The sequence below is a fragment of the Dendrobates tinctorius genome, unplaced genomic scaffold (genome assembly GCF_039654945.1).
Source record: "Dendrobates tinctorius isolate UK_male_01 unplaced genomic scaffold, ASM3965494v1 ptg000060l, whole genome shotgun sequence".
Classification (NCBI taxonomy): Eukaryota; Metazoa; Chordata; class Amphibia; order Anura; family Dendrobatidae; genus Dendrobates; species Dendrobates tinctorius.
In genome coordinates, this window is record NW_027361728.1 from 42,302,136 (window position 1) to 42,321,686 (window position 19,551).

The following is a 19,551-nucleotide window of genomic DNA, read 5'->3' on the forward strand; positions in this document are numbered from 1 at the left end:
TATTTCAACACCTTCATCACTTCACTGTCCAATAACCCTAAACGTCTCTTTGACACTTTTCATTTTCTACTCAACCCAAGAGTACAGGCCCCAACCACGGAGCTTTGAGATGACAATCTGGCCAATTACTTCAAAGAAAAAATTGACCAGATCCGACAGGAAATTATCTCCCAATCACCTCATACCATGCACTGTCCTCCCTCCTACACTGCATTTAGCTCACTCTCTGATTTTGAACCAGTCACAAAAGAAGTAAGCAGGCTCCTTGCATCTTCTCGCCCAACCACTTGCACCAGTGACCCATTTCCGTCATATCTACTCCAGCCCCTTTCCCCTGCTGTCACCCGTCACCTAACTAAAATATTTAACCTCTCTCTCTCTTCTGGTATCTTTCCCTCCTCATTTAAGCATGCCATCATACATCCACTACTTAAAAAACCATCCCTCGACCAAAACTGGGCCGCTAACTATAGACCTGTCTCTAATCTTTCCTTCATCTCTAAACTCCTGGAAGCCTGGTCCACTCCCGTCTTATCCGCTATCTCTCAGAAAACTCTCTTCTCGACCCTCTCCAATCCGGTTTCCGCTCTTTACACTCTACTGAAACTGCCCTCACTAAAGTCTCTAATGATCTACTAACAGCTAAATCAAATAGTCATTACTCCATGCTAATTCTCTTGGATCTCTCTGCAGCATTCGACACTGTGGATCATCAGCTCCTCCTCACTATGCTCCGTTCCATTGGCCTCAAGGACACCGTTCTCTCCTGGTTCTGCTCCTATCTCTGTGATCGCTCCTTTATTGTATCTTTTGCTGGCTCCTCCTCCTCTCATCTTCCCCTTACTGTTGGGGTTCCTCAAGGATCAGTCCTAGGCCCCCTCCTCTTCTCTTTGTATACTGCCACTATTGGTCAAACAATCAGTAGATTTGGTTTCCAGTACCATCTCTATGCTGACGACACCCAATTATACAGTACGTTTCTTCTCCTGACATCACGCCAGCCTTTCTAGAAAACACCGGCAATTCTCTAAACGCTGTGTCTAACATCATGTCCTCACTATATCTGAAACTGAACCTGTCAAAGACTGAACTCCTTGTGCTTCCTCCCGCTACTAATGTACCTATACCCGACATTGCCATTTCCATGTGTGGTTCTACTCTTACTCCCCAGCAACATGCCCGCTGTCTTGGGGTCATACTTGACTCCGAGCTTTCCTTTGTCCCCCACATATGATCACTGGCTCGCTCTTGTTATCTGCACCTCAAAAACATTTCTAGAATTCGACCTTTTCTTACTTTTGACTCCACAAAATCTCTGACTGTTTCTCTTATTCATTCTCGTCTCGACTATTGTAACTCCCTTCTAATCGGTCTCCCTCTTACCAAACTCTCCCCCCTCCAATCTGTCTTGAATGCTGCTGCCAGGATCATATTGCTCGCCAATCGTTACACCGATGCCTCTACCTTGTGCCAGTCATTACACTGGCTACCCATCCACACTAGAATCCAGTGCAAACTTATTACCCTCACCCACAAAGCTCTTCATGGCTCAGCACCACCCTACATCTCCTCCCTTGTTTCAGTATACCATCCTACCCGTGCCCTCCGTTCTGCTGATGATTTGAGGTTAGCATCCTCAATAATCAGAACCTCCCACTCCCGTCTTCAGGACTATACACGTGCTGCGCCAATTCTTTGGAATGCACTTCCCAGGTCAATACGATTAGTCCCCAATCCCCACAATTTTAAAAAGTTTTTACCACAACCAGGTTCCCCGCATTATGTTCCCACATGCTTTATGCATCCATTAGCCCTCTGCATCTGTACTGTTACACACTTAACATTATGGCTGGTCCATACAATCAGGGCAACTGTTACCACCCACCTTTCGTGTCTCCCTTTTTTCCTCATAGATTGTAAGCTTGCGAGCAGGGCCCTCATTCCTCTTGGTATCTGTTATGATCTATGTGATTATTGTTATGCTGTAATGTCTATTGTCTGTACAAGTCCCCTCTGAAATGTAAAGTGCTGCGGAATATGTCGGCGCTATAGAAATAAAATTTATTATTATTATTATGAGTAGTCCCAAATACAACTGCACGAATGGTGAGGCCACAAGATGTTGAAAAGCTGTTAGATTGGATGGTTGAGAGTGCCTCCTTTTCCTTTGCATTAACCTCCAACTGGTCCACTGCAGAAAGTGTACAGTTGGCACTTGAGGACCATGGTCATCCTTCACCCACCTCCTCCCCTTACAAATTGGACAAGCAGTCTGTACAGTCTCTTCTAAATTTTGATGACTCTGCTTGCTGTGGTTCCATTGCCCATCCAACTAGCACTGCCCCAGAAGTGGAAGAGACATAGTTCACTGATGCCCAACCACTTTCTAGGTTGGATGATGAGTACGTGGGATGGCTAGTGCATATAGTCAGTGGATCACCACAGGCATATGTCAGAAGATGATAAACTCAGTTGCCAACCAGAGCGTCTTTCTGCAGTGTGCACAATGGCAAGGAGGATTGGTTGAGAAGTTGGTGAATTATGATGCAGGGGATGATGAGGTTCTAGACCGCACATGGAGCAGAGGCCATTTTAGTGAAGAGTGCAGTTCTGAGGAAGAGTAGGTGGCCACACTGCCACAACAGCACAGCAAAAGAGGGAGCAGGGTGCAAATGCACAGTGGGTGATTTCTAGCCAGTACATTAGCCGCTACTGCCTATCGCACCTCTGAAATAAGCACACCAAAGACAGCCCAAGAGAGCTTCCTGGCATGGTATTTCTTCAGGGAATGTGCTGCTGACAAGTGACAGATGCTTTGCATGCTGTGCAGTCAGACTTAGAAGTTAGGCATAAATATTCTGAATTTGAGAACTGCCCATATGATGAGGAATCTGAATTCCAAGCACAAAGTGCAGTAGAGTACACATCTTAAAAAGCATGAAAGATCTGCGCCACCTCCTGCTCCTTCTTCTGCTTTAGTCTTGGCTTCGTACTCCCACTCACAATCAACAGGGCCACCTGCTTTACTGTAAAGAGCATTACAACCACCACCAGTGTCACCGAGCATCTCCAAAAAAGTCCAATGGAAGTGTTCAGCTTTCTATCCCCCAAACCCTTGAGAGAAAGAGGAGATACCCCCTAGCCATCCTTGAGTCTTGGTCCTGAACGACAGCATTTCTAAATTACTAGCCTTTGAAATGTTGCTATTGTCCCAGCCACCACTTCTTTTCTAAGTGGGCCATCCCTGCCCTGTACAAGTGTGTTGCAGTCTAAATCAGGTGACCACTGTGCAATGCAATCACTGGCAAGGTACACATAACCACATACACTGTACATGGACCAGTAAGCACAGCCATGGTTACATCTTCCTAACTACTCACTGGGTAAACGTATTGGTGGCTGGGACAGTGGCGGAAGACTTTTTAGACCATGTCCCAGCACCATCTAGGATTGCTGGGAGTTTATGTGTTCAGGTTGCCTCCTCCTCCTACTCCGCTTCCTTCACCATCTCCTCATCTGGACACAGTAAGATCTGCACCACCAACTTAACCCTCCGTCAGGCACAATATAGATTCTCCTCAGTTCATGCGCAATGTGCCTGACAAGCACAGGTCAGAAAACCACCTATAGTAGCTACATATTTCAATTTCAGGACTATAGAAGTAGTCAGTGACCTTCATAGGAATGTATTAAAAGAGATTACACCAAATCAGATGCAAAAAAAAACATTTATTAACCATAAACTTATTAAAACTAAAAGTACCACTTTTCGGTAGTACCGCCAAATAGGCTCCAGTTATCTTTACTTAACTATTGCTTAAATATAAAATTATGGAAAAAAACTTAAAGGATATTGCACTTAGATGTTACTTAATTATTTTCTACTCATCTTCAGTGGTTTCAATTGCAGCAGAAGCAGCACAGGTACACTTAGAAAAGCAAGGCTGGCAGACGAAAGTTGCATGGGAAAGGCAGATTGATTCTTTACATATTTTGCAGTCATATTTAGAAAGCCTTCTGAAACCAGATACAAATGAGCAGGTAGTACAACTGCGTCTTTTAGAAGGTGGTAGAGTCGGTGTTTGTTCTGGAACTTCCTTGGGACGTCCTTTGTTTTTTTATCTTTGCCCAAATAATAAGCTAGATCTGTGTCTGTTTCCTCTGTATCAGTGTCATCACCATCCTGCTCTGTTCCAGAATCAGTGTCACATTCTGCAACCTCATCTTCAGATGAAATGTCACTAGATTCCTCTAAATCCTCAGTTACTGCTGGTTCTTCCTCATCATCTTCTAACAAAAAAATCTTCATTTCTTCTAAATGAAGGGGTTTAGATGAATCATACTGTTTTCTGGCCATTGCAGCAGAAAATCTGAAGCAAGAGAGAAAGAGTATGTGTTAGGGCGCAATGTGCCTTAGAAGCCACCCTCCTTTTGTCTAAGAAAACAGTACTTATGTACACTAACTTAGCATTAATCCTTCAAAAAACAAGCTAAATACACAATCGTGATGAATAAAAAAGAAAATACTAACCTTTCAATTTGTGTTGAAATCAGGCGCAATGTGCCTGAGAAGCCAAAGTGTTGATATCTGCTCACTAGAAGGTCTGCTGAGTCACTGTGATATCAGGTTTCACAGAGCCTGTAGAGTCAGGAGATAACTAGGAGGGGTGGGGTTTTCTGATAAGTGGGCAAGGAGAGAGAAGTGAAACTAATTACTGTGTGCCTGTCAGATCTATTGCGCCTGACGGAGGGCACAGTAAGGGGGAAAGGACAGCAGGCTGTTCTGAAACTCATCTGTTGGAGGGCAAATCCCACAACACACAGGAGCTGTAGACTGGCACAAATGTGTGGTTGGTTTCGTTGTACCTCAAGCCCGACCTGGTGGTGTACGATAGCGGGCAAAATCTCGTAGCAGCTCTGGGGCTAGCTAGTTTGACGCATACATATCTTTTGCCTGTTGCATGTGCTGAACTTGGTGGTGACGAGCTTACTGAAAAACTACCCACACGTCAGACCGGCTGCTGAAAGTGCGGGCAGTATGTGCGGATTTTCAGCATTCTCACTCTGCTTCTGCTCACCTGTCTGTGCTATAGCATCACTTCTGCCTTCCCGCTCACTGACTGATATGTGACATATCAAAGTGGAACTCCGCTATGCATATGCTGGAGAGACTGTGCAAGCAAAAGAAGGCATTAGTGGAGTTTCAACTGTAGCACACACAGATCAGTCACACTGCAGAACAACACCTGTTCATCACCAATGAGTGGACCTCCATGCGGGATGTGTGTACCATCTTGCGCTGCTTCAAATATTCCACCAATATGGCCAGTACTTATAACGCCATCATCAGCATTACTATACCACTTATATGCCTGCTGGAAAAAACAACACAGGACATGATGCATGAGGTGGTGACACTACCTGAGGAAGAGGAGCAGGAAGAGCAAGGCTAATTCACACTTTTATTAGGCCTGATGTCCACACATGGCTCTGAGGGTGAGTTACTGTCCCAACAGCAACACAGGTAACCAACAGTACAGCCAGGGGACACTTTGAGAGGATGAGGAGGAGGAACAACTGTATCGACAGCAGGGTGGCACTCATATCAGCTCACAGGCATCACTAGAACATGGCTTGGGGATACAGAGTACCCTGATGATAAATGTACCACCAAGGGCAGCTTGTCATTGCCTCTTAGCAGCCTGGCACAGATGAGCTAATACATACTGCTTTGCCTGTGCAATGACTGTTTGTTGCCTGTATTGTTACCAGTGCAAAATACTGACTGGCCACATTGCTGGATCACCGCTACAAGGACAATGAACCATCATTATTTCTGTCTCTCGTGTGGGAGAGCCAAATGTGTAAAAATAGTTACTGGTAGAGAAACTACTAATGCTTTCACACCTGATGGGGGAGCTCAGTGGAAAAACAAGGCAGAGGTGGAGGAAGAAGTCACCAATGTAGCCGGGGCACCACCAGCACCTCGGAAATCATGGTTAGCATGGCCAAAATGTGGTAAAACTTTAAGAGCATGCCACAACATACAACAACCCCATGTAATAGGATTCATATTTGCAGGAGCCAGCATTACAATATGCTGAAAAAGTAGGTTCAACAAGTTTCCACATACTAACAGATTGTTAATACCACTTCGGATCCCTGCTCTGACAGGTAGGGTCTCCAGCATGTCACTTCACTCACCTGTGCTGCAGTTATTTTTTCCCTTCCCTGTGCTCTCCATGCTTCCAGCAGAGCTTCCTTAGAGCACAAGCAAGCGATCTCCCACCCTCTTGAGAGGCCAGAGTGTGCACTTCCTATTTCCTCCCCAGCAAATGACTGTGGGGCATTATGTATATATTGCTTCCTCCCCACTGGGGAGGTGCCTGAGCAACCTTCCTGTTACACAGTCTAAATTGTGTAAGGTTGCGTACCAGACGCTGCTGCACTCTGGTGCAGATCCTGCTTGCTGCACTCTGGTGCAGATCCTGTCTGCTGCACTCTGGTGCAGATCCTGCCTGCTGCACTCTGATGCAGACCTTGCCTGCTGGAGTCTGGTATGAACTCTGCCTGCTGCACTATGATACAAACTCTGCCTGCTGCACTATTCAGTCTGTCCTACTGGGTCCAGCAGCTGGGCGTCCATTGGTCTGTCCTGAAGAGGCAATTGGTGTTCATCGGGAACCAAGTCTAACCTCACCATCAGAGGCTATAGTGAACAGTCCGGTGCTCGCTTAGTCACACCCCTCCAGGCTCTCCGCAGTCCATGGTACAGTGGTTCCACAAACCACATCCATGACACTGATGGGTCTGCCCAATTTAACTTCTGGGTCTCCAAGTTGAACACGTTGCCTGACCTTGCCCTTAATGCCTTGGTGGAGCTGGCATCCTGCAAGTGTCATGTCAGAATATGTGCTTAGCACAGCAAGGGTGTCATCAAGTCAGGCGTATCCATTTCTTCACATCCAATGTGGGGATCCTAACATTCTTTAAAATGAACCAGGTGTGGATTTCACAAGACTTGAGCATGCTCTTGGATGACTAGACAATTGTACCAGCCATACACAGGCCATATTCAACTCTATTTGCCATTTGTTTAATTTGGATGGCTCTCCCAAAATAAAAAACCTAAACAACTGTGTTGGCTACCTACTCCTCCACCCACTTCTTCCGCTACTTGAACTTATACCTTGGTCCTATATTTTTTTACTCTTATGCAACAATGTCTGTGATAGTACTGTGCCAAAAGTCACTGTGAGTACTCTTTAACCTATATCTGTGGGATTACTTAGCCAAAAGCTACTGTGTGTATTCAATACTGTGCCTTTAAGCTGCTGTGCCTACTCTGGGAGTACTGTGCCCTATTATCTGGGTGTGAAATTTTTTTATTAGCTTCTCTGGGGTAAATGTGGAAACTTTCTCTGTGGGTGAAATTTGTTATTAACTTTTGTGGGTGTACTGTGGCTAGAAACCTCTGTGCACTCTCCAGCTGTGTCTGTATAAGTAGTGTGACTAAAATATAGTTTTACACTACTTTGTGGCCAGGCCTAATGCTCATTAAAGGATTTAACTGCTAATTCCAATTACAGAGCCTCTAAATTGTAATGGATGGCTATTTTGTCTAGCAAGATCAACTGCTGACTCAGTGGAGAAGTGGTTAATTTACTTGAGTGCTGCCTTCCTTGGATGTGGCACATGTTTATCAGGCTGCCTCTCCAGAATAGAACCCCGATTCTCCATTACCCATGTGTACTCTGCAACCCCACCTGTGGGAGTACTGTTGCATAAGCTACACTGTGTACTCTACAACCCTGCCTGTGAAGGGACTGTGCCCCATTGTCTGGGTCTGAACTTTTTAATCTGTTTCCATGAGGGTAAATGTGGAAACTTGTTCTCTGGGTGACATTTGTTATTAGCTTCTGTTGGGGTACTGTGCCTAAAAGCCTCTGGGTACTCTGCAGCCATGTCTGTTGTGAGATCATTTTCGGGTTTACCTCTGGCTTCTGGTGAGGGTTATGGAGCTGGCTGTGCTGACAGAGGAGTAGTGAGTTCTCTATCTGGACTCCCTCTGTTGGTGAAGGGAGGTAATGAAGCTGATCTAAATGGCAGAGACCGGCCACCTGAGGAAGAGGACTGTGATTGGACATCAGGAGTTTCTGATTGGATTTAAGGCAGCCGACTCCCTAGTTTCTTGCTGGTGATTTTTCCTGACTGTGGCTCCTGGTTTCCAGTTTGGTTCCTGCCTTCCTAAAGCTAAGTTTTCTCTGCTATTGTTCATATGAGTTTTTGTCTTGTTTACTTAGTTTTTGTGTTCAGCAAGCCCTGGCTGGGACTGGGCTGAATCCCCATTTTGTCTCTGATCAGTTGATCTCTTTTGCTCTGTCTTCAGAATATACCTGAGTGCTGATATAGTGATTTGAAGTCTAGCGACTTCAGGGCCTTTTTCTATCAGACGTGTTGGACATTCTTTTTGGCAGGGTTTTTTGCGTGATTGCAGAGAGCAGCTTTTCTTTCCTGTCCTTTCTAGTCAGCGAGGGCCCCATCGTTTGCTCAGCCTATCTTTCTACCTGTGTCTGTGTTTTCATCTTGTTTCACCGACAATACATGTTGGGGGCTGTCTATTGCTTTGGGGTCTGCTCTGGGGCAGTTTAGATTTCCCCTTTCTTTCTTTAGGCTTATTTAGTTCTCCGGCCGTGATGAGGCGTCTAGGACCACAGTAGGCACGCTCCACGGCTACTGCTAGTTGCTGTTGATAGGATCAGGGGTCTGCAATCCGCTAGTTACCAACCTCTCCGGTTTTCTGGGCTTAGCTTGCTTTTTGTTTTTTCCTCCTCGGTGACTCATTCATAACACATGTCTGTACGAGTAGTGTAAGAACAAAACCGTTGGCACAACCCTGAGAATTGTAGGTGGTGCCCAAGTAGGATCCCAATCCGTGAACTAAATATATATAAACTTGGCACACACCAAAGGTTTCTGATGCAGAAAGGTGATTTTTAATTATACAACAGTACATACATACACAGACATTTCGGTCTAGGACCTTAATCAATGTACGATATATTGTACTGTGAGATTCTTAGTGACTGGGCTTTGTGAGATAGACCAATCCTGTGAGGAGGCACATGAAGCCGTCCCACTGCGTAGTGGTTTGTGGAGTGTGGACGCAGTATCCACCGCGAATCCCAAGTGATTCGCGGTGGATACTGCGTCCACACTCCACAAACCACTACGCAGTGGGACGGCTTCATGTGCCTCCTCACAGGATTGGTCTATCTCACAAAGCCCAGTCACTAAGAATCTCACAGTACAATATATCGTACATTGATTAAGGTCCTAGACCGAAACGTCTGTGTATGTATGTACTGTTGTATAATTAAAAATCACCTTTCTGCATCAGAAACCTTTGGTGTGTGCCAAGTTTATATATATTTATGTACGAGTAGTGTGACTGAAAAATAATTTTACTCCAACTTTGTGGCCGGGCCTAAACTCATTAAAAGATTTAACTACTCATTCCAATCACAGAGCATCTAAATTGTAATAGATAGCTATCCTGACTTGCTATATCAACTGCTGACTCTGTTGCAAAGTGGTTAATTTGCTTGACTGCTGCCTTCCTTGGATGTGATACACATTTATCAGGCTGCCTCTACGAAATAGAACCCTGATTCATCGTTACCCATGTGTACTCTGCAACCCTTCCTGTGAGCCTACTGAGCCCCATTGTCTGGGTCTAAAATTTTTAATCAGCTTCTCTGGGGAAAATGTGAAAATATGCTCTGCGGGCACCTTAATTAGGGGCCTGAACATTCAAAGGTTGTGTGATAGCATGAGAAATATTGGCTCTGTTCAGTGGTAACCTTACTGATGTTACTGCCAGTCACAGAGCTGCGACTCCCATGCGTTCATGCAGAGAATAGCATGTGAGCCAGCAGCTATGAACGCCAGTTAGATGTCAGCGAATGAGTTTATCTCTCATCAGCATACACATGGCTTCGCTGATAGCAGCAAAATCAGGTGATACTGATGAAAATATTTACCAGCAGGCACACGTGCATTATAATAAAGATGTCAGTGTGATATAGTGCATGTATGCATGGATGAGCTGCTGCAGGACATGGGTCCAAGGACCGAGGATAATGGTGAAACCTGGTGTATGTGTCCAAATCTGCGCTGCTGATAAAAATGGATGGCAGACAATATTCTTCAAAGCTTTATTTCAAAAAGGTTAATAGTCAACGCGTTTCAAAGTCATGAAGGATCTTTTCCTCAGGACAAAGCCTTACAAGTGTTTACTGTTTGGATTCTCCCAACACTCAGCCTGAGCATTTTTTTAAATATTTGTTCTCCAAAGGATTACTGATGTAAGCTTAATTGTAGCCACCGCTAAAAATATTAGGTGTAGGTAGAATGTTTCCTACAATATTCGAAAGATTATAAAATAGAGATAGGCCAAGGTACTTGATACAGTAATTTAGAACATTTTTTTAATGTGACTTGCTTCTTTCACATTTCTTTTAATTACAGAATAAAATATTGACACCCAAGACACAAGAACACTGATTTATACACTTAGACTTCATAAAAATTACACTGCTAACTCACATTTAGCTCTATTCATGTTGGTCAAGGTATTTTACAAAGACTACCCAAGAGGTATGAATACTTTTTTCTATTCTTGCCTGTTCTTCTAAAATTAAGGCAGATTCGTCAGGTTTTGTTTGATTTATTATGGCTCATATTCTGCATTTTCTACAAATGTTATGTTCTTTTTATTATAAATATAATAATTATTTAGGAGTCATGCTAAGATAACAAAAAAATAACAAACTCATTTTCTTAATATTACACATAAAATAAATGACCTTTCTTAGCCACTAAAGCTGTCCTTATTAACTCTTACATAAGCGAAAAAAACTATTCTGTTTAGGCATTTGAATATATTGCAGACCCTTCTAGCAGAAGCAGAGTTAATGTTTCTGACCCCTCTAAGGGAAGATTTTAGAAGTATTGGAATATGTTTGTGCTGGAAGATTGACTGATATACAGACATTGGTTACATATGGCTCTCGTCCAGCAAGGAAAGCTTTGGCTTTGTCCTGTGATGTGGTTGCATTGGAGAACCATTCTTATAATCACAAATCTTGAGACACTCAAGCCCCAAAAATCCATCTGGACAAGTTGGAAATTAATATAAAAACATAGCTGAGCAAAAAAATCATAAAAGAGCTAAATCAGCAACCAGGATTTTAAGAGCAATTTCCTGCTCTTTGCAAAGTGTCTGACTAATGCTTAAACCCTCCTCCACATTTCATTGAGTTGTAAGGATCTGAAAACATTTTATAGTTAGAAACCCTTTAATTTATGTATTTTTATGGCTATATTATCTTGTGACAAGCAATACTATTGACACCTAAGAACTTAAAGAGAAAACATTTAAGTTGGTGTAAAGGAAATTATGCACACAGCTGCCATTATAAATTCAATTCCCAACACACTACTTAGAACATTCACCCTTAATTACTGTTCGCCACAAAGCAGTTTTGTTTAGCATGACAGGCAAAAAAAGCTCAATGAATTTCAATTAAATACTGATAAATTAGTTATATTACAATATGGCACCTTTAAGCTCATAACATTACAAATGTTTAATTAGGTATTTTGCAATTTCATACCTATTTTTACTAAAAAAAAATAAGACTTTAGAAACAGGAATAATAAACGGAATTTTTTTTTTCATTTTATTTTAATAAGCATTATATTTCAAACAAATATAATTTCATTATATTTTAGTATTTGACATATGGAGCCTTGCAAAAAGCAGAAACAATAAGTCATTTGTTTAGTAATTTTTTTACACTTGCATGGAAGTACAGTAAAAATCAAATGTGTAACTTTTTAACTTTTTCCATACCGCTATTAGATTTGGTATATAATGATCCACATCGGCCATATTGATCATCTGTGGCCACTGGACAGGATTCCCGAGAGCCATTTGTTAACTGATGACATCTGCAGCTCCTCTCATGCTCAATGATGACGTTATACCAGGATGGCTAATCAAAAGAGAAGCCAAAAAGGTAAGAGGATTTTCTCAGAGCTCCTGCCCATCGGCCACAGAATACTAATGTCGCCAATGACCCGTTTCCTGTGAATAAATTGGCACCAACTCAGACCTGTTAAGATTTGGCAATGTGCAAAAACAATAATATCTACGATTTAACCATATGTACTATTTGTGAAAACCCTTTGCACAAATTTTATCAAATATTCATCATTTGTGTTTTTTAACCCCTTCACCCCCAAGGGTGGTTTGCACGTTCATGACCGGGCCAATTTTTACAATTCTGACCACTGTACCTTTATGAGGTCATAACTCTCGAACGCTTCCATGGATCCCGGTGATTCTGACATTGTTTTCTCGTGACATATTGTACTTCATGTTAGTGGTAAAATTTCATTCAAATAACTTGCGTTTATTTGTGAGAAAAACGGAAATTTGGCAAAAATTTTGAAAATTTCGCAATTTTCCAACTTTGAATTTTTATGCCCTTAAATCACAGAGATAAGGCACACAAAAAACTTGATAACTAACATTTCCCACATGTTTACTTTACATCAGCACAATTTTGGAACCAAAATTTTTTTTTGTTAGGAAGTTATAAGGGTTAAAAGTTGACCAGCGATTTCTCATTTTTACAACACCATTTTATTTTTAGGACCACATCACATTTGAAGCCACTTTGAGGGGTCTATATGATAGAAAATACACAAAAGTGACACCATTCTAAAAACTGCACCCCTTAAGGTGCTCAAAACCACATTCAAGAAGTTTATTAACCCTTTAGGTGCGTCACAGGAATTTTTTTGAATATTTAAAAAAAAATGAACATCTAACTTTTTTTCATAAAAAAAATACTTCAGGTTCAATTTTTTTTATTTTACCAAGGGTAACAGGAGAAATTGAACTGCAAAAGTTATTGTGCAATTAGTCCTGAGTACGCAGATACCTGATATGTGGGGGGGAACGACTGTTTCGGCGCATGGCAGAGCTCAGAATGGAAGGAGCGCCGTTTGACTTTTTCAATGCAAAATTGGCTGGAATTCAGATTGGACGCCATGTCACGTTTGGAGAGTCCCTGATGTACCTAAACAGTGGAAACCCCCTACAAGTGACCCCATTTTGGAAACTAGACCCCCCAAGGAACTTATCTAGATATGTGGTGAGAACTTTGAACCCACAAGGGCTTTACAGAAGTTTATAACGTACAGCGGTACAATTAAAAAATCATATTTTTTCCACAAAAATGATCTTTTCACCCCAATTTTTATTTTCCCAAGGGTAACAGGACCCTAAAAGTTATTGTGCAATTTGTCCTGAGTACGCTGATACCCCACATGTGGGGGTAAACCACTATTTGGGCGCATGGCAGAGCTCGGAAGGGAAGCAGCGCCATTTGACGTTTTTGGCTGGAATTGAGATCGGACACCATGTCGTGTTTGGAAAACCCCTGATGTACCAAAACAGTGGAAACCCCCCACAAATGACACCATTTTGGAAACTAGACCCCCTAAGGAACTTATCTAGATGTGTGGTGAGAACTTTGAACCCCCATGGGCTTCACAGAAGTTTATAACATAAAGCCATACTATTAAAAAATCATATTTTTTAAACAAAAATGATCTTTTCACCCTCAATTCTTATTTTTCCAAGGGTAACAGGACCCTAAAAGTTATTGTGCAATTTGTCCTGAGTACGCTGATACCCCACATGTGGGGGTAAACCACTATTTGGGCGCATGGCAGAGCTCGGAAGGGAAGCAGCGCCATTTGACGTTTTTGGCTGGAATTGAGATCGGACACCATGTCTCGTTTGGAAAACCCCTGATGTACCAAAACAGTGGAAACCCCCCACAAATGACACCATTTTGGAAACTAGACACCCTAAGGAACTTATCTAGATGTGTGGTGAGAACTTTGAACCCCCATGGGCTTCACAGAAGTTTATAACATAAAGCCATACAATTAAAAAATAATATTTTTTCCACAAAAATGATCTTTTCACCCTCAATTCTTATTTTTCCAAGGGTAACAGGACCCTAAAAGTTATTGTGCAATTTGTCCTGAGTACGCTGATACCCCACATGTGGGGGTAAACCACTATTTGGGGGCATGGCAGAGCTCGGAAGGGAAGCAGCGCCATTTGACGTTTTTGGCTGGAATTGAGATCGGACACCATGTCGCGTTTGGAAAACTCCTGATGTACCAAAACAGTGGAACCCCCCACAAATGACACCATTTTGGAAACTAGACCCCCTAAGGAACTTATCTAGATGTGTGGTGAGCACTTTGACCCCCCCAGTGCTTCACAGAAGTTTACAACGCCCGGGTGTGAAAATAAAAAATTCGTATTTTTTCCACAAACATGATCTTTTAGTCACCATTTTTTTATTTTCCCAAGGGTACCAGGAGAAATTGGACCCCAAAAGTTGTTGTCCAATTTGTCCTGAGTATGCTGATACCCCATATGTGGGAGAAAACTACTGTATGGGCACACGTCGGGGCTCGGAAGGGAAGTAGTGACGTTTTGGAATGCAGACTTTGATGGAATGGTCTGCGGGTGTGATATTGCCTTTGGAGAGCCCCTAATGTACCTAAACAGTGGAAACCCCCCACAAATGACACCATTTTGTAAACTAGACCCCCCAAGGAACTTATCTAGATGTGTGGTGAGCACTTTGACCCCCCCAGTGCTTCACAGAAGTTTACAACGCCCGGGCGTGAAAATAAAAAATTCGTATTTTTTCCACAAACATGATCTTTTAGTCACCATTTTTTTATTTTCCCAAGGGTACCAGGAGAAATTGGACCCCAAAAGTTGTTTTCCAATTTGTCCTGAGTACGCTGCTACCCCATATGTGGGAGAAAACTACTGTATGGGCACACGTCAGGGCTCGGAAGGGAAGTAGTGACGTTTTGGAATGCAGACTTTGATGGAATGGTCTGCGGGTGTCATGTTGCCTTTGGAGAGCCCCTAATGTACCTAAACAGTGGAAACCCCCCACAAATGACACCATTTTGTAAACTAGACCCCCCAAGGAACTTATCTAGATGTGTGGTGAGCACTTTGACCCCCCCAGTGCTTCACAGAAGTTTACAACGCCCGGGCGTGAAAATAAAAAATTCGTATTTTTTCCACAAACATGATCTTTTAGTCACCATTTTTTTTATTTTCCCAAGGGTACCAGGAGAAATTGGACCCCAAAAGTTGTTTTCCAATTTGTCCTGAGTACGCTGCTACCCCATATGTGGGAGAAAACTACTGTATGGGCACACGTCAGGGCTCGGAAGGGAAGTAGTGACGTTTTGGAATGCAGACTTTGATGGAATGGTCTGCGGGTGTCATGTTGCCTTTGGAGAGCCCCTAATGTACCTAAACAGTGGAAACCCCCCACAAATGACACCATTTTGTAAACTAGACCCCCCAAGGAACTTATCTAGATGTGTGGTGAGCACTTTGACCCCCCCAGTGCTTCACAGAAGTTTACAACGCCCGGGCGTGAAAATAAAAAATTCGTATTTTTTCCACAAACATGATCTTTTAGTCACCATTTTTTTTATTTTCCCAAGGGTACCAGGAGAAATTGGACCCCAAAAGTTGTTGTCCAATTTGTCCTGAGTACGCTGACACCCCATATGTGGGAGAAAACTACTGTATGGACACACGTCGGGGCTCGGAAGGGAAGCAGTGACGTTTTGGAACGCAGACTTTGATGGAATGGTCTGCGGTTGTCATTTGCGTTTGGAGAGCCCCTGATGTACCTAAACTATTGAAACTCCCCACAAGTGACCCCATTTTGGACAGTAGACCCCCCACGGAACTTATCTAGATGTGTGGTGAGCACTTTGAACCCCCAAGTGCTTCACAGAAGTTTATAACACTCGGACGTGAAAATAAAAAAATCATTTTTTTTCCACAAAAATGATATTTTTGCCCCCAATTTTTTATTTTCCTAAGGGTAACAGGAGAAATTGGACCCCAAAAATTGTTTTGCAATTTGTCCTGAGTAGGCTGATACCCTACATGAGGGGGTAAAACACTGTTTGGGCGCATAGCAGAGCTTGGAAGGGAAGGAGCACCATTTGACTTTTTCAACTCAGAATTGGCTGGAATTGAGATCAGACGCCATGTTGCATTTGGAGAGCCCCTGATGTGCCCAAACAGTGGAAACCCCCAATTCTAACTCCAACCCGAACCCCAACACGCCCCTAACCCTAGCCCTAACCCTAGCCCTAACCCTAGCCCTAACCCTAGCCCTAACCCTAGCCCTAGCCCTAACCCTAACCCTAGCCCTAACCCTAACCCTAGCCCTAACCCTAACCTAACCCTACCCCAACACACCCCTAGCCCTAACCCTAGCCCTAACCCTAATGGAAAAATGGAAATAAATACATTTTTTTTATTTTATTATTTTTCCCTAACTAAAGGGGTGATAACGGGGGGTTTGATTTACTATTTATGGCGGTTTTTATGTTTGGCGGCTGTCGCACGCTAAAAGACGCTTTTTATTGTAAAAATAGTTTTTGCATCACCACATATTGAGAGCTATAATTTTTCCGTATTTTGACCCACCGAGTCATGTGAGGTCTTATTTTTTGCGGGACGAGTTGACGTTTTTATTGGTACCATTTTCGGGCACGTGAAATTTTTTGATCGCTTTTTATTCCGATTTTTGGGACGCAGAATGAACAAAAACCAGCGTTTCATGAATTTCTTTTGGGGGGGGTGCGTTTACACCGTTCCGCGTGCGGTAAAATTGATAAAGTGCTTTTATTCTTCGGGTCAGTACGGTTACAGCGATACCTCATTTAGGTCTTTTTTTATGTTTTTGTCGGTTTTATGCAATGAAAACTATTTTATATAAAAAATAATTATTTTTGCATCGCTTTATTCTGCGAGTTATAACTTTTTTATTTTTTTGCTGATGATGCTGTGTGGCGGCTTGTTTTTTGCGGGACAAGATGACGTTTTCAGCGGTACCATGGATATTTATATGCGTCTTTTTGATCTCGCGTTATTGCACTTTTTGTTTGGCGGTATGATAATAAATCATTATTTTTTGCTTCGTTTTTTATTTTTATTTTTTAAGGGGTTCGCTAAAGGGGTTAACTAATGGGACAGTTTTATAGGGCAGGTCGTTACGGACGCGGCGATACCTAATATGTGTACATTTATTGTTTTTTTTTTTTATTATTTTAAAAAAATGAATTTATTGGGGAATATTTTTTTTTTTTTTTACTAATTTATTTGGCGATTTTTTTTAATTTATTTTTACACTTTTTTTTTAATTTTTTTTTACTTTATTACATAGTCCCAGGTGGGACATCACTGTCCTGTGACAGATCGCTGATCTGTCACATCACAGATCACTGTGACAGATCAGCAATCTGTCACAGGCAGTGCACAAGGCTTCCTCATGCCTGCGCTTTGCAGGCACTGAGGAAGCCAGCTTCCCCAGGCCCCCGAAGGCCCCCGTCGCCATCTTGGATTCGGGGGCCTGGGGGATAGGAGTCCCCCGCAGCAGCGCTGCACATTGCGCTGCCGTGGGGGGCTCAGGGAAGCACGGAGGGAGCCCCCTCCCTGCCGATGCTTCCCTTTAACTCCCGGTACACCGCGATCGCGTTTGATCGCGGTGTGCAAGGGGTTAATGTGTCGGGGGCGGTCCGTGACCGCCCCTGACACATTGTGCCGGGTGTCAGCTGTGATAATCAGCTGACACCCGGCCGCGATCAGCGGCGCTCACCACGTGGGCGCCGCTGATCGCGGTAGACGTACTATCCCGTCCCCGGTCATACGGGCCCGGGTACCGTGGACGGGATAGTACGTCTCATGTCAGGAAGGGGTTAAATTACTTTTATTTTTTGCTTTTTAAGACACTATTAATAAAACAGTATCTTTGAACCGATGCCGCATTATGCTCGAGTGACAAGTATAGCATCTTTTTTCTACTGTATACATACCTACTATTGTTTGGTGAACAGTCCAGAATGTATTTGGAGAAAGGCAGGCATGCAAGGAGATGCTAGGCATAAACAATCACTTCTGTTCCCTCTTAGCTGTAAGAGGGTGAGATACACGTCAAACAATTTTTAAAGAGAATCTGTCACATCCTTTTCGATATTAAACTGACCCCGATGTCTTCTTAGTGATGCAATGTGCATCAATAACATGCTCTTCTCAAGCAAAACTTCCCACTATTTATCTAAAAAAACGTTTTTTATCCTTAGGTGACTGCATCATATACCTTCTTTTTCAGTCATAGGCGTGATGTTTTCTGTCTTTACAGTCACGGTCAGTCACCTTCCTCTTCAAATTATTCATGCCCATCAAAGCTTGATTGATTGCCTTGACTGCCCTGTTGTCACTGCAATCGTCCAGTAAATCCCGCACTTGCGCACATACTATCAGGTCCCCGCTACGGAGCTGCGGGAACAGAGTGCAAAAAAGGGCAAACTAAATAATGTAAAAAAAAATTCCTATGTAAGAAAGGTTCAAAGACAGTGATGAATTAAGGTAAGAAATTCTGAAAAGTGCAAAGATTTTACAGGGAAATATGATTTGCAGTTATGTTATTCAATGAGAATTGAATGCTCTATATTATTCCTTTTGGTCTCTCCAGATCCCAGAGAATAATAAAACTAGAATGTAAAAAAAAACAGTAATACTCAACTCACCACTCATATTTCCGGACATCAATGCACCCTGCCATCCATTTCTCCATGTCACTGTAAGTTTGAGTTAAAAAACACTCACACATAGAGTAAATTCCTTTATTTGAAATAAAAATTCCCCAATCCTCCTTTAATCATTTAATACTTTCCAAATAAAAATAAAAAAACACAGTATTTCTCACCTGTCTGCCATTAATTCATATGTCCCATGACGTGCTCCAACTAAGCTACATCTGGATCCATTGCTGAGCAGTGACATGAGGTGATCTCTCAGCCCTCTATTCAGAAGACACTGAGCTGAGCGTAAGAATGCACATCAGCTATGAACTCTGGTCACCTTACTGATGTCACCGCTCGGCACTGAAGCTGAATTCTCAGCTCAGTGTCTACTGGATGCAGGGCTGAGCAGTTACATTATGCCACTGCTCAGCACTGCATCCAGATGTAGTTAAGTTGGGCTCTTTATTGGACATATGGATTATCAGTGGGAAAGAAAGGAATAATGTGATTTTTTTATTTGTAAACTAATAAATGGGTAAAAGAGGGTTGGGGGTGTTTACAACATTGCAAAGCTGACATTAACCCCACAAATGTTGCCCCACTTAACACCACACCAGGGCAAGTGGAAAGAGCTGGGCAAAGGGGAAGAGTCTTGAGGAGATCATTTGCATATTCCCAGTGCCTTCTGGGATAAGTGAAGAGTCTCCGCGAGCTCAACGATCACTGGGTTTTGGCCGTTGCAGCTGAAAAGAGGAAATCGGAAAACCAGGGGAAGAGTCTTGAGGAGATCATTTGCATATTCCCAGTGCCTTCTGG

The 19,551-nt window shown here is 42.8% G+C and overlaps 1 long non-coding RNA gene across 1 annotated transcript; it reads right to left on the minus strand.

Moving 5' to 3' along the window:
• Positions 1 to 3,709: 3,709 nt before the first annotated feature.
• On the minus strand, positions 3,710 to 4,672 carry LOC141092764 (uncharacterized). Its single transcript, XR_012232903.1, has 2 exons — positions 4,532 to 4,672; positions 3,710 to 4,370 (listed from the first exon to the last, which is right to left on the minus strand). It is a non-coding gene; the product is annotated as an uncharacterized lncRNA (long non-coding RNA).
• Positions 4,673 to 19,551: the final 14,879 nt, after the last annotated feature.